Source organism: Antechinus flavipes, chromosome 4 (genome assembly GCF_016432865.1).
Source record: "Antechinus flavipes isolate AdamAnt ecotype Samford, QLD, Australia chromosome 4, AdamAnt_v2, whole genome shotgun sequence".
Taxonomy (NCBI): domain Eukaryota; kingdom Metazoa; phylum Chordata; class Mammalia; order Dasyuromorphia; family Dasyuridae; genus Antechinus; species Antechinus flavipes.
In genome coordinates this window covers 290632826-290646708 of record NC_067401.1, presented here as the reverse complement: position 1 = coordinate 290646708, position 13883 = coordinate 290632826, and positions in this window count along the sequence as shown.

Sequence of the window (13883 nt, the reverse complement as noted above, 5' to 3'; positions counted from 1 at the left end):
GATATCATCCCCCAAAGGAAATCACAACAAAAAATCTTCCAGTCCATCCTAAATTTCTCTGTATAAATCAAGTCTAAACCCTATTAGAAAAGGTGTGATATATAACTGCATTCTTATGGTTCCAGACCACAGTTGGGGCAGAGTTTCAAGATTCTCCCTATCTGCTGTAAGCCTATAAAAATAAAATGAGTTTTTCAGTGATTCTTAGACGTTGCAAGCATGTTATTTCAATTTTATTATACAGTCATCACTGGCAATGAACAATATTCACAAAAAGGGAAAGGTATTTTTTAAAGTTGTCACTTAATTTGTTTTTCCACAGTGAATTTTATTTGGAATAATTCATGAAACGCTTTTCAAAGGATAGAAGGAAATTTATTTCCAATGGTTAAAAATATAAAAAATTAATAGCAAAATGTTTCTTTCTGTATAAATAGGTTTATTGCCCTACTGACTCAGAGGCAAGAGAGTTCTGTTGCTATGAAAAAGAATCAAATAAAATTTTAAATATTTGAATTATTACTGTAATTGCCAAACCTTCAAGCTGTGCTAAATTTCCAACTTGTGCTTTGTCTTCAGGAAGCTGACTTTGCATTAAATATTTCCACAAAAAGGATCTGGCTATTGACTATCTAATCAGAATACATTCACTATTCTACAAGATGCTTTTTTGGGTATTTTTCTTTCTCCGAACCATAGTTTTACACATGAAGAAGTACATTTGAAAATTTTAGAAACTATACCTATACTTTTGTTCTTTTGGGTCCCAGAGAGTTGAAGTAGGAGTAAAAGATCAAAGTTTCCAAATAGCAGGTTTTACAGGGAAAAAAAATATTCTAACAGAACTTTTAAGAAAAAGAGTAAGCTTTAAAAAATTAAATAAAAGAGTAAGCTGCCTTGCTGAGTAAGGGGTTTCTGCTCATTTGAAGACATCTAAGAAAACCTGAATGATCTCTTGTCAGAAGTATTAGAAAAGACATTCTAATTTAGATAATGGTAGGATTAGGATTAGATTCCAGCACAGATTAATCCTTGGACCTCCTGTACCAAGAAATCTTAACAATTATAGTAAAAATTGATGACCCCAATCATGAATTTGTTCATAATACAAATGAATAAAAATCTTTAACAAATTATAGGAAATATACCATAAACCATATACCATAAAAACCTTGCTTTGTCAGAATTGTTTATGGCATAGATAATGACAAAGTGTCTAACATATGGATACATGAACTAGAAAACATTGGAGGTTCAATACTAACAAGAATGTTACCTCACCACCAGTCAGGTGTTTTGTATTCAAACCACACAATACCTTGAGGTTTATGCATAGTGATTTGTCTAGACAGTCTCTGAACTGGGAAGATGAGAAGAGAAATTTAAATTACTTCATGAAATATTTTGAGTTCAGAAATTAGGAGCCACATTCCAATTATAATGACTTAAATGGAAAATCTGGGCTGCCCTTTATTGCTGAAAACATTAAAAGGGATGTTGTCCAGAAAATCCTAGTTAACTTGCCAATCAGTCAACAAGCATTTACAAGCACTTGCTTTGCACCCAAATATATTGGTATACATGGGGGCATACAAAGAAAGCAAAAATAGTTCCTCCGTGTGTGTGTGTGTGTGTGTGTGTGTGTGTAAGGGAAATCACTAATCTTTCTTTGTCTAGCAAGCTGCCTATACCCTAGGACTTAGAATTCTGCTATCTGGTACTCCCCTAGATCCTGTTCTGTCCCTTTTCTGACAACTTCACCCCACCTCAGCCCCCAGTATCTGGAATCATCTTTGTCCAAGATCATCCAGGCTAAAGATTACTAGTTTTCTAGATGGGTGGCTTCTTCCCACCTGTGATATAAGGCAGGGGAACCCAATAAGACCCATCTGACCAGGATTGCTTCTTTAATTATAAACTACTTGATCTTTCTTAAACCTAGAGCTGTCCTAATCCATATAGTAAAGATGGAGTCAAAGAGTTCCTACAGAGTTTGGTATTAGCAAGTACCAAGTCATGGTAACAACCTTATAGATTTGCTGTGCCAGAATTAACTAGAAAATTATTCCCACTGCACCTGGATTTTTTCTCTTCTCTTTCCTGATCATATTTTGGAAATGTCTCTTCAAACCCTATGGCGGAGTGAGCTGCTGCCATATTTTTAGAGGTGGATATTATCCTAGTGTCTTAAACTTGCTGACCATCATCCTCTTTAGTACTTACTGGAGTAGCTTACCCAAGAAAAGGGCTTGTTGTTTTCAACATTGGCTCATAAAATATATTGCAACAGAATTCAAAGAAAAAATTATGTTTTTAATTTTACTTGGATCTCAGCACATTATAGGACTAATGTCTTGTTTTAATGTTAAGAGCAAAAATACTTTCAATCAATAAACATTTAATAATTTCTTGCTATATATTATAGCTAATAATGGGGTTAAAAATAAATCTTGCCCTTACAGAGGTACCATTACAATGAGGGAGAAAACCATCAGTACATCTAAGATAAAAACAGAATAGAATGAAAGTAGTCATAGAGAGGTAAGGAACAGCAAGTGGAGGCACTGGCAAAGGCCTTCTGTGACAAGTGGACTCTAAACTGAGTTTTAAGGAAATTGTGAGTAATTGTCCTTTTTAAAAAAATTATCTTCTGTTCTTTCCTTGCATTATTTTATTACTTTTTTAGATTCTATTAATATATTTCTAAATTCCAAATAGGGCAACTAGGCGGCATAGTGGCAGTACACTAGAATGGCCCACGTCGAGTCAGGAAGATTTATCTTCCTGAGTTCGAATGTGGCCTGAGACACTAAGTAGATATGTGATCCCAGGCAAGTCATTTAACCTGTTTGCCTCAGTTCCTCAACTACAAAAAGAGATGGAAAAGGAAATTGCAAATCACTTCAATATCTTTTCCAAGAAAATCTCAAAAAGTCAGATATGACTGAAAACCAATTAAACAGCAACATTCTAAATCTCTTTCCCCTTAACATTTCCAGAGAGCCATATCTGTAACTAAAGGTAGAACAGAAGAGAAGAGAAAGAAGGGAGGAAGGGAGAAAGGGAGGAAGGGAGGAAGGGAAGGAGGGAGGGAGGGAGGAAGGGAGAGAGGGAGGGAGGGAGGGAGGGAGGGAGGAAGGGAGGGAGGGAGGGAGGGGGAGGGAGGGAGGGAGGGGAAGGAGGGAGGGAGAGGAGGGAGGGAGGAGGGAGGAAGGGAGAGAGGGAGGAGGAAGGAGGAGGGAGGGAAGGAGGGAGGGAGGGAGGGAGGGAGGGAGGGAGGGAGGGAGAGAGGGAGGGAGGGAGGGAGGGAGGAGGGAAGGAGGGAGGGAGGGAGGGAGGGAGGGAGGGAGGAAGGAGGGAGGGAGGGAGGAAGGGAGAGAGGGAGGGAGGGAGGGAGGAGGGAGGGAGGGAGGGAGAGAGGGAGGGAGGGAGGGAGGAGGGAGGAAGGAGGGAGGGAGGGAGGAAGGGAGAAAGGGAGGGAGGGAGGGAGGAAGGGAGAGAGGGAGGGAAGGAGGGAGGGAGGGAGGGAGAGAGGGAGGGAGGGAGGAGGGAGGGAGGAGGGAAGGAGGGAGGGAGGGAGGGAGGAAGGGAGAGAGGGAGGGAGGGAGGGAGGAGGGAGGGAAGGAGGGAGAGAGGGAGGGAGAGAGGGAGGGAGGGAGGGAGGAAGGAAAGAAGGGAGGGAGGAAGGGAGGAGAGAGGGAGGGAGGGAGGGAGGAGGGAGGGAGGGAAGGAGGGAGGAAGGAAGGAAGGAAGGAAGGAAGGAAGGAAGGAAGGAGGAAGGAAGGAAAGTATATGCAAAGAATTAATCAATAAGCCATTTATTATCTTTTGATAGGTTAAAATAGTTTATTAAAAAAGGTATTTTTACCCCTGTTTTTAAATTGTCCATTTTAAATGTGTCTACTCAGAATCTGCTAACCCCTATTATTCTCAGTACAAAGCCGGGCACACAGCAGGCACACAAAACATGTTTGCTTTTCATGATAATTCTTAGTGTATTAAAACGAGACAGAGCCTCCATAGAAAACTTACTTAGAATCATAGGATATCGCCACTAGAAGGTATCTTAAGTATCATTTGTTCAAACTTATTTACCCCTTCTTAATAATAAAGTCGTTTTAAAATCAAGAAAAAAATCAACAAATACTGAATGAGCTCCTATCATGTACAAGACACTATACTACTTTAAGTTTATCAAATTGCTTTGAACTTCTAAATGCCAGAAAAATTTGCATAATAAATGTACATTTATATTTGTTTCATATCTTCAAGAATAAATTTATTCATTTTTTTATCTTAGCCATTATTCACCTACACACACAGCTGGGCCTTATTATATCACTTGTTTGTCATACATGGATGACTGTGAAAATTAATATAAGAATTCATGAAAGCCCTTAGGTTTTTTTGTCCTTGCAGTACACACTAATGTTCCAATTGGTTGAAGTATTTGCTGATAAGAAACAAAAATAAGAGAATTCCCTTGATTAAGTTAGTAGGTTTCTCATAATAATTCAGGAAAGAGATAATAGGGCCCTAACCAAGAGCAGTTTCAGTGGGCACGAAAGAATGAGAATAATCCAGAAATACTACGGAGGTAGGAACAGAAGGAATTAACATAAATAGATGCTGTTATTTGTCCTTTTTTGAAGAGAACCATGACATCAGAAAGATGATGCTATGACATGCAAGTGAATTGGATTTAAGGGAGAGAGAGTTGTACAAGGTCACCTTCTTCACTTTCCCCTACAGAGCCATCTGAGTCCAATAACCAGATATAGATCAGGACTGGAGATAGCCCTGGATACAATGGGAGATCTTGGCCTTTTTAAGCTGTTTTTCAACAGGTCTCAGTCTAACTGAGGCTGCACATATTTAGTGATTAAGGTTAGATAGCCATTGAGGCAAAGAATCCCCTCTTGTACCTAATCAAAAATAATAATAATAATAATAATAATAATAATAATAAAAATAGATAAATATCTGGAAGGGGAAGGCCCTTAGGGTTTCTGGCCAAAGCAGAAATTATTTCTATTTACATTAATTTGAGTCTATCAGGACCCAAACAATGACCCAAAAAAAGACCTATTGATGCCCAATGAAAATCGAATGGTTTTGGTTTAAGGCATGATCCTTAAGGGAAAAAAATAACTGGAATTGGTCAGTTGGAAGAAACCTTCCTTCTTTTTCTTCTTTCCTTCCTTCCTTCCCTCCCTCCCTCTTCTTTCCTTCCCTCCTTCCCTTCCTCTGTCCACATAGCATTGGGGGATGAGATACCCTCACATCAGTGGGTATCCCCAGGCCAGTATTGCAGATTTTGCAAAAGAATTCGCTGCCCCAATGTCCAAGTGCAGAAATGTGTTTATTGTCACTGAACAGCTCTCTCAGTGGGCTAGTTCCTGATTAAGAAGATATTGAAATTTGGGATACAGAGTCTTAATTTTTATTTAGCCTTCCAAAGTTTGGGGCTAGGGAGCAATTAGGGACTAATTTCCAAATAAATAAGGGTGGTGATTGTTTCCCAGACCAAAGTGATTCCCAGATCAATTGGAGATGGTACTTTCCCATAGGAACCAGGAGCTGGTTGAGCCAGAGCTGGAAGGGATTGAGATTCAGGGTTTTTCCAACCCAGGTCCACCCACACCCAAAGATCAGGGGGACAGTTCTATTATATCAATAAGATATCACACCCTCCCCTACGGATACTATTAAAAGCATTTTTTCTCTTTTGCACCTCTGAACCATCCCAGCCATAGAAGAAAACAGGAGTAGAAAGTGCTTAACTAAATCTGTATGTTTAGAGTTCTGTAGCTAAAGAGTTAATTTTATGAGTTCATTACAGACTCTTGTCCCTCAATGAATCTGTACAGGTAGGAAAACTCAGATTGTTGTTCCATTATTCTGTTGATCCTATTCTTCCTGACCCCATGGAACATAGCAGGCCAATATTATCTGTGGTGTTTTCTTAGCAAATGATACTGCAATAGTTTGCCATTTTCTTCTCCCGTGGATTAAGTAAACAAAGGTTAAGTGATTTGTCCAGAATTACATAGCTCCCCAATGAATCAGATAAAGTGGTTTCTCTAGGTGGGGTTGGTTCAGTCCTGAGCTAGAGAATTCCAACTCTGTTGAATTAAAGAGACTCATTCAATTCTGGTGGGGTTAGCCAGCTCAAGCTGAAATCCAGCTTGTAGATAAAAGAGCCAAGTTGGGACTCCATCACTAGCCAACCCCCAAGGAGCAGGCCTGCTTGTAGCAGGCTATTTTAAAAAAGCCACTTAAAAACTAATTTCTTTGCAGAGGTCCTGACATGCTTGCTATACCAAGGAAATCTTTGCCCACTGGAATAATATTCTCTTTCAGTGTTACCTTCTCTTTATCTCTCTCACCTATTTTCCTAATAACACTTTTTTTCCTCTCTGTTGGGATTTCTCTAAAGTTCACTTCACTGCCAGAACTCCTACACTGAAGAATTCAGCCTCTCTCTCCTTGCATAGTAAAAGCTGACTTCCCAATGCCTATAATAAACCTCTTTTATCAATCTAGGTTTTCAGGGTCTGTAAATTCCTTTACAGAGAATCTCTGCACCGCAAGAAAGGAGTTCCCCAAAACTCCCTACCCTTGTGCCGAATCCCTAGGGGGTGCAGGGGACCAAACCTCTCTATTTGGTTCCCTGAGCCCCGAACCTGCCACTAGACCTTATCATTTAACTCCCTGACCAGCAGAAACCCTAATCTCATTTTGGTTCCCTAAATCTAGACCTCATCATTTGGTTCCCTGAAAGGGTACCCCAAAGCCTAAACCTCATCAATATAAGTAAGACTCTATGACTTAGTTTTTTTTTTTTTAATTAAAAAATACATACTTGGAGAAGAGGGGAAAAAGGAGACAAGAATGTAAAACCCTTTACAAATATTGTCTGATTAAATCTTTATGACAAAGAATCAATAAAAGGAAAGAAAAATGGGAGCTCAAAGAAAATTCTAAAGAATTCATAAAATTCCCCCAAAGATAGTATAAAGAACAACTAGAAGGACAGACTTTTCTCACATTTGTCCCTTTCCTTCTCTCCTCTGTCACTGACATTACCTTGTACAAACCTCCGTCATCTCATGCTAGGGCTATTGCAATAGCCTATTGATTCATGTCATTTCTTCAAGTCTCTCCCCACTCTAGACCCTTCTCTAGTCAACTGCCAAAGTGATTTTTTAAAGCACAGCTTTGACTAGGTCAACCCTTTTGTCAATAAGAATTAATGTTTTCCTATCACCACTAGGATCAAACATAAACTCCTCTGTTTGTCATGCAAAGTCCTTCCTAACCTATCCCACCCCATACCTTTCTAGTCTTTTTCCACCTTATATACTTCCATATATTGTGAATCCACCAACACTTCCTTCCTGTTCCTCACACAAAACACTGTATGTCCCTCATGCCTGGAATGATCTCTCTCTCCATTTTTCCCTCCTGGATTTCCTGGATTCTTTAAAGTTGTAGCTAAAATCTCACCTACCACTTTCTACTGAAAACCATTCTAAATCCATCTAAATCCCAGTGCCTTAACTTCTATTAAATATTTCTAATTTATGTTGTATATATCTTATTGGTACATAATTGTTTATAAGCTGTCTCTCCTCCTCCTCAGTTAGACTGTAAGTTTCTTGAGAGTAGGGCCTTTCTTGTATCCACAACACTTAGCATGGTAATTGGCATGTAGCAAGCACTTAATAAAAAATTCCTGACTGGCTGAAAAGTAATTTATGCTGAACATGAGTACAAAGGCTAGCAATGCAGCCAGTAGGGTTCTAAGAAGAGATTAGTAAAATTGGGAAGATAATTTAGAATTTGATTTTCATGACATTATGAGAAAATGGGAAGTGACTGCATAATTGGAAATTGTGGGTTGGATAGTGATAAATCGGTTAGGTTTTGCAAATAAATTAAGAATCAAATGTACTTTTTACATTTCCAAATGGATATTCTATTAGGCATCTCAAATGCAAGATATCCAAAAAATAATTTTTCTACCAAATTCACCCCTAGAATAATTTCTATATTTCTGTAATAGTGCACCAAACAATTAAAAAGCCTTTTGTAAGTGCTCAAGTATCATCTGAAATAGAACTCATCTTTTCCTATATAGAATGTAGGATTTCCTAATATTCCTAATATACAACAGACATAACTAAGACATATCCCATATGTAACACATTGTAAGGGTCTTGCCTCTGACCACATTCTCTTATGGGTCACCCAGCGTAAGCCAGACACTTGTCTCATTGCTATATGTTTAGATTATTAATACTGAGAACTCTAGTAATCTAGGAGTATATTGGATAATTTATTTTTCATTAGTGAATTTGCAACCACTAATTAACTAATTAGCTTGTGGTCTCATTCAAATTCATTAAATATTAATTACTGAGTGAAGCAGAGAATATCATTTGCCATTAATAATTACTCTTATTTATCTATATTTAAATATTGAAATCACAAATTACTTCTTACCTTTCCAATCTTCATATATGTAAGTATATTTTATAATTTAGTCACACTAGTGACTTGCCAATCCTGGCAGAATCACTGTATTTTTTTCATCTTTTTCTTTGCACTGGCTGACTCCCATATCTAAATATCTCTCACTCTTGAACTTTGACTCATAGCTATCTAGGTTTCCTTCAAACTTGGCTCAAACATCTACCTTCTGCAGGAGACCTTTCCTGGTGCAACCAATTGATAATGCTTACTGCTTTATTTAAGATTACCTTCCTCACACACACACACACACACACACATTTACACAGACACACACACATTTGCAATGCATCATACACACACATATATATGTTGATATGGATATAGATTTTATGTATATGTAGCCACATGAATATACATATACATGTATATTCACACATGCATTGAATATAAAAATGTGTGTGTGACACATTTGTGTATATAGTATGCATGTATATATGTAATAACATATTACATCTATGTATATATAAACACATATACTCAATATTTTGGCTAAAACCAGAATCGCTCCCAAAGTCAGCTCAAACTCTCAAAATATTAATAGTTGACACCTCTTTATGTGTCTAGAAAATGACTCTCCAATCTTTCAACTTATTGAGGCAATGACTAAAGTCTCTCAATATTTTCTTAATGGTTCTCTTTAGGATTATGTCTTTCTTTTTGTTCTCTCTTCAATGAACACAGGAAATAGTATCTCCAAATTTCACTGTACTGCTGCTCTTCATAAAATTATCTTTATAAAGTTACTTTATAATACCACACTTAAAACAGTACCAATAGGAAAAAGCTTTGTTTTCTCTTGCTTTGTTTTTCCTGGAATCTTTTTAAATTACATAGTAACAGCATATGTCTCAAAAAATTATGAGAATCAATGTTTCTTATTCTGAAGACCCATTTCTAAAACAGAAAAAGTTAAAGAACTGACCTGAGAGGTAAGTGAAAGAAAAAGTATAACCTGTTGTCAGGAAGAGTTGACTGGCAAAAGAAATAGATAATAAGGATCTTTAAGATCAGGTGAAGAAGCAAAATTGTGTATGTTTCAATTATTCCTCATCTAGGGGGTTATGCTTTTTCTAGAAGAGATTAACACTGCCTTGGCTAAAAGCATCAGTTGAAATTAAAGCTGAAAGTGCCAAAGACTACATCTGTCATTGAGAAGAAGGCCAAGCTGAAGGGAGGAAATAGTTTGGCTAAGTGGTATAGTAACAGCTATCTAATCAACATACCCAGCTGAGATTCTAGTCTCTCCAAGGAGCTAGTTAAGCTAGCTGTGTAGAACTATCCAAAGTGGATGCCATGTCCAACAATGAACTTTGTCCCTGAGAAAGCTCCACATTTCTCGAGTTGTGAGTGACCCTAGGCACATTTATTACCCACATAAGCCAGATGGTGAAAAAAAAATGGCAGAGAGAGACAGAGAGAGACAAAGGTGTAGAGACAGAGACAGAAACACAGAGACAGAGACAGAGAGACAGAGACAGAGAGGGAGAGACACATATACACACAGAGACACACACAAAGAGAAAGAGAGATTTGAGAGAGAAAAATCTGAATTCAGAGAGAGAGAGAGAGAGGGAGGGAGAAAGAGAGAGAAAGAGAAAGAGAGAGAGAGAGAGAGAGAGAGGGAGGGAGAAAGAGAGAGAAAGAGAAAGAGAGAGAGAGAGAGAGAGAGAGAGAGAGAGAGAGAGAGAGAGAGAGAGAGAGAAAGGGTATTTATACCCATTTAGATGTCAGGCACTATCACATGATATAGATAATATATATGCACACATGTGCATACACACATACACCTATGCAATCAAACTAGTCCCTCACTTATGGAGTTTATATCCTTATTGGGAAAGACAGTACTTGAAGGGAAGTTGGAAAATGGAGTTGAAGTTGTGCCACTGGAGTTTATTGAGTGAGGAGTAATATGATGAAACCTACACTTTAGAAGAAAATGCCTTGAATAATTTTCTCAAGTCAAAGAACCCAATTAAGAAGCAGGATAGGCCAGCCAAAGATGATAAAGATTGAAACTAGGATTATGACAGATTGGTGATAAGGGATGAAATCTCAGGAGAGAAAGGAAAGCAATAGAAGGAGAACTGAAAGTAATCTTCATGGAAACTGATGAGATTACCAAATGAAATAATATGGAACAAAAAGAGAAAAGACCTTGGGAAAGAGATTTGAGGGACACCTATGGCTAATGGTGATGACGTGGATAACAAACTAGCAAAAGCAACTGAGAAAAAGCAGGATAGCTAGATCGGTAGGGAGGGAGGGAGGGAGGAAGGGAGATAGATTGATAGATGATAGGTGATAGATGTAGATAGATGATTAATAGGTGATGAAGATATATAGATAGATGATACATACATAGATAATTAGATAAATAGATTTTAAGAATGAGGAAAACTTGACCATAGATATCAGAGAAGGAACAAGTTGATAGGGAGAAACTGAAGACAATAAAAAGCCAAAATTATATCAAGAGCAATCTGTCTGTTAAGATGGAAAAAGATAGAATCAAGTGAGGTGAGAGAGCAAAAATGGTGAGGTAGAGGAAACACTATTGTTGAGATCTCTCAACATTCCTCTTCAAAAAATTTTTTTTAAATAGCCCTTCAGAGCAGGAAATAAAAATGGCCAAAAAAGGAACTACATTCATGCAGTTCATTCATCTGATTGCAATCTGGCTTCTGTTAAATCCTCAAAATATCCTATCAGCAGACATGAAGAGAATATTTCTTGTTCACCTATAGCAGAAGCAGTTTTTAGGAAACTTGTACTTGATCAGAATATTTTATATAAGTGGAGGATAAACAGTGATATAACATTTACATAGAAATAGGAAACTTCTGATTATAAATGGCAGATATACTTGAAGAAACATGGCATTACTATGAATCAGATTGCCAGACAGGTTTTCAAAGATTTCCTGACCTTTATTATATATTACTTATGGATAAAAGCAATCTGAGAGATTTAAATAAAAAGTTAATCAAATTAAAAACTGCAAAGCTAAAATTGAATTTTTTTAAAACAATGATACACAGAAACAACTTATTATTAAAGATCCATATTATGGAAATGATTCTGACTTTGAGACTGTATATGATCAATGTGTGAAGTACTATGAAGCATTTTTGGAAAAATCTCATTAGGGCTCATATTCATTGCTAATGAGCAACAATGATTGACATCAACTTAGAAATGATGTATGTATATCAGTTGATGTGTTATTAAAGAGTAATAATGTACTGCATTTAAAAACCATCATTGTTCCTTCAATTTATTTAATGTTCACATATGTTCTCATTTTAAAAGGTAACGAAAATTAATCATTACTTCTGAAGCAAGAATATTTGATTAAATCAATTATTATTAGTAAACCAGCTAGAACTCCCAATTTATGCCTCTAATTTTGAAAATGAATTAACTATATAGTGGAACAAACTAAAATTTACATGTGAAAACTAAGAGGGAGGAAGGGAAAGAGGGAATGGAGGAAAGAAAGGAGAAAAAACAAGGAAGGGAGGAAAGAAGAAAGGAGAAAAGGAGGGAGGGAGGGAGGGAAAGAGGGAAGAGAAGGAAGGGAAGGAAGTGGAAGGGAGGGAAGGGAGGAAAATAAAGGAATGGAGGAAGGAAGAAAGGAAAGGAGGGAGTGTAGGAAGGAAAGAGGGAAAGACCTGTTCAATCTCCTTTACAATTTGGAAAGCCCCTAATCTTTCCTGCAATTAGAAATCAGATAACTTAATTTTATAATGTACCCTGTACTCTGTTAATTTTTTTTTCTTTTATTTAATTGGCATTATTTGATTAATTGTTTTAACATAGAACTATTAGTCTCTTGGGGTCCAGTGTCAAGCTGAGGAGGTCTGGTCCAAATTTGTTATGCAATTGGCATGCATTGCTTGATAAATAGATGTGCTCAGAATCTCTACTTTGTTTTTTCAATTATTTCAGATTTTACCCATAGAGATGTGGTGCATGTGATCATGGAAGAAGTCAATTGGAAAAGGGCAATGGATTTGTAAATCAATAGCCCCTTATAATCAATGGAATGAGGAGAATATATTAGGTGGGAGTATGATAATCATTGAGGAAAGAGTCCAGACAGATTATCAGTACTTGAAGAAAGATGTGTTAAGAGAAGTACCTGAGCTGAGAGACAGACAGAGAGAGAGAGAGAGAGAGAGAGAGAGAGAGAGAGAGAGAGAGAGAGAGAGAGAGAGAGAGAGAGAGAGAGTTGTGTGAATGTCTCTCTATGTTTTTACCTGTGTGATTGTGTATTGAAAGTGAATTAGGGAGGGGAGCACATCTGTGGTCACTAAAAAAAATTGATTCCATTTCTTCCCATTATTTCCAAGAATTTTTTTCCCATTATAATATCTGCCCTCAGAAATTAGTCAGGAGAACCTGTTACCACACCAATTTAATACTTAATCATGTTTCCTTGTGTCAGAAACACTAGATTTTATTTGAGACTTATGGAAACTCTAAACATCAGAAGATCTAGAATTGAATCTGCCATGTATCTGTTTGAACTAGGGGAAGTAACTACTCTGGGCTTCTGTTTCCTCGTATGAAATGTTAGGAGAATGGACTAAATGATCTCTAAGGCCCTTGTCACCTAAAAAAGCCCATAATCCTAAATGAGCCCAAGCTCTGGAAAACATGAACATCTTAAAGGTTCTTTGGGCCAATTGATTTGGGAATTTGTAATTTTTTAAAGTAAGGACAGAGAACTGATAATATGCAGATAATTTCCAAACAAAACAGATGTTTAAATATGGACTATGCTAGACCCAGTGAGCAACTGCAAAAATCTGGAGATTTTCCATCTTGGTTCCAATCTTACTGCCTTTCAGCCAACAATCTTGTGGGAAACTAAATCCCTGATACATAACAGTGCTTCTGTCTACTTTGTCCCAAGCAGAATGTACTTGCCAAGTAGGCTTAGTTTCCTAGTTTACAAAACAACCTCCTAATAGCTCCTAACTTTAGGGAGCTTCAGTGAAGGAGAAAATTAAGGCTTTTTTTGTTGTTGGCTACACACATCATTGGCCACTAAGATTTAAAACTATTAGTAGCAAGAAATAAAAAACACAAAGCAAACAATAACAACAAAATTTAAAAAATAAAAAAACCCTAAGTTACCCAATTAGCTAAAAGAGGTAATTAAGAGTGAGCTCAATCTACCCAAGGAGCCAAAACCTTGTAAAACAGAAGTTCATGGGATGCTTTTAAAGATGGAGATGGACAACTGAGGAGCAAATACCAATAGTAGGTCGCATAATGCATACATTGTTGGGTCTGGAGTCAAGAAGATGTGAATTCAAATCCACCCTTAGACACTT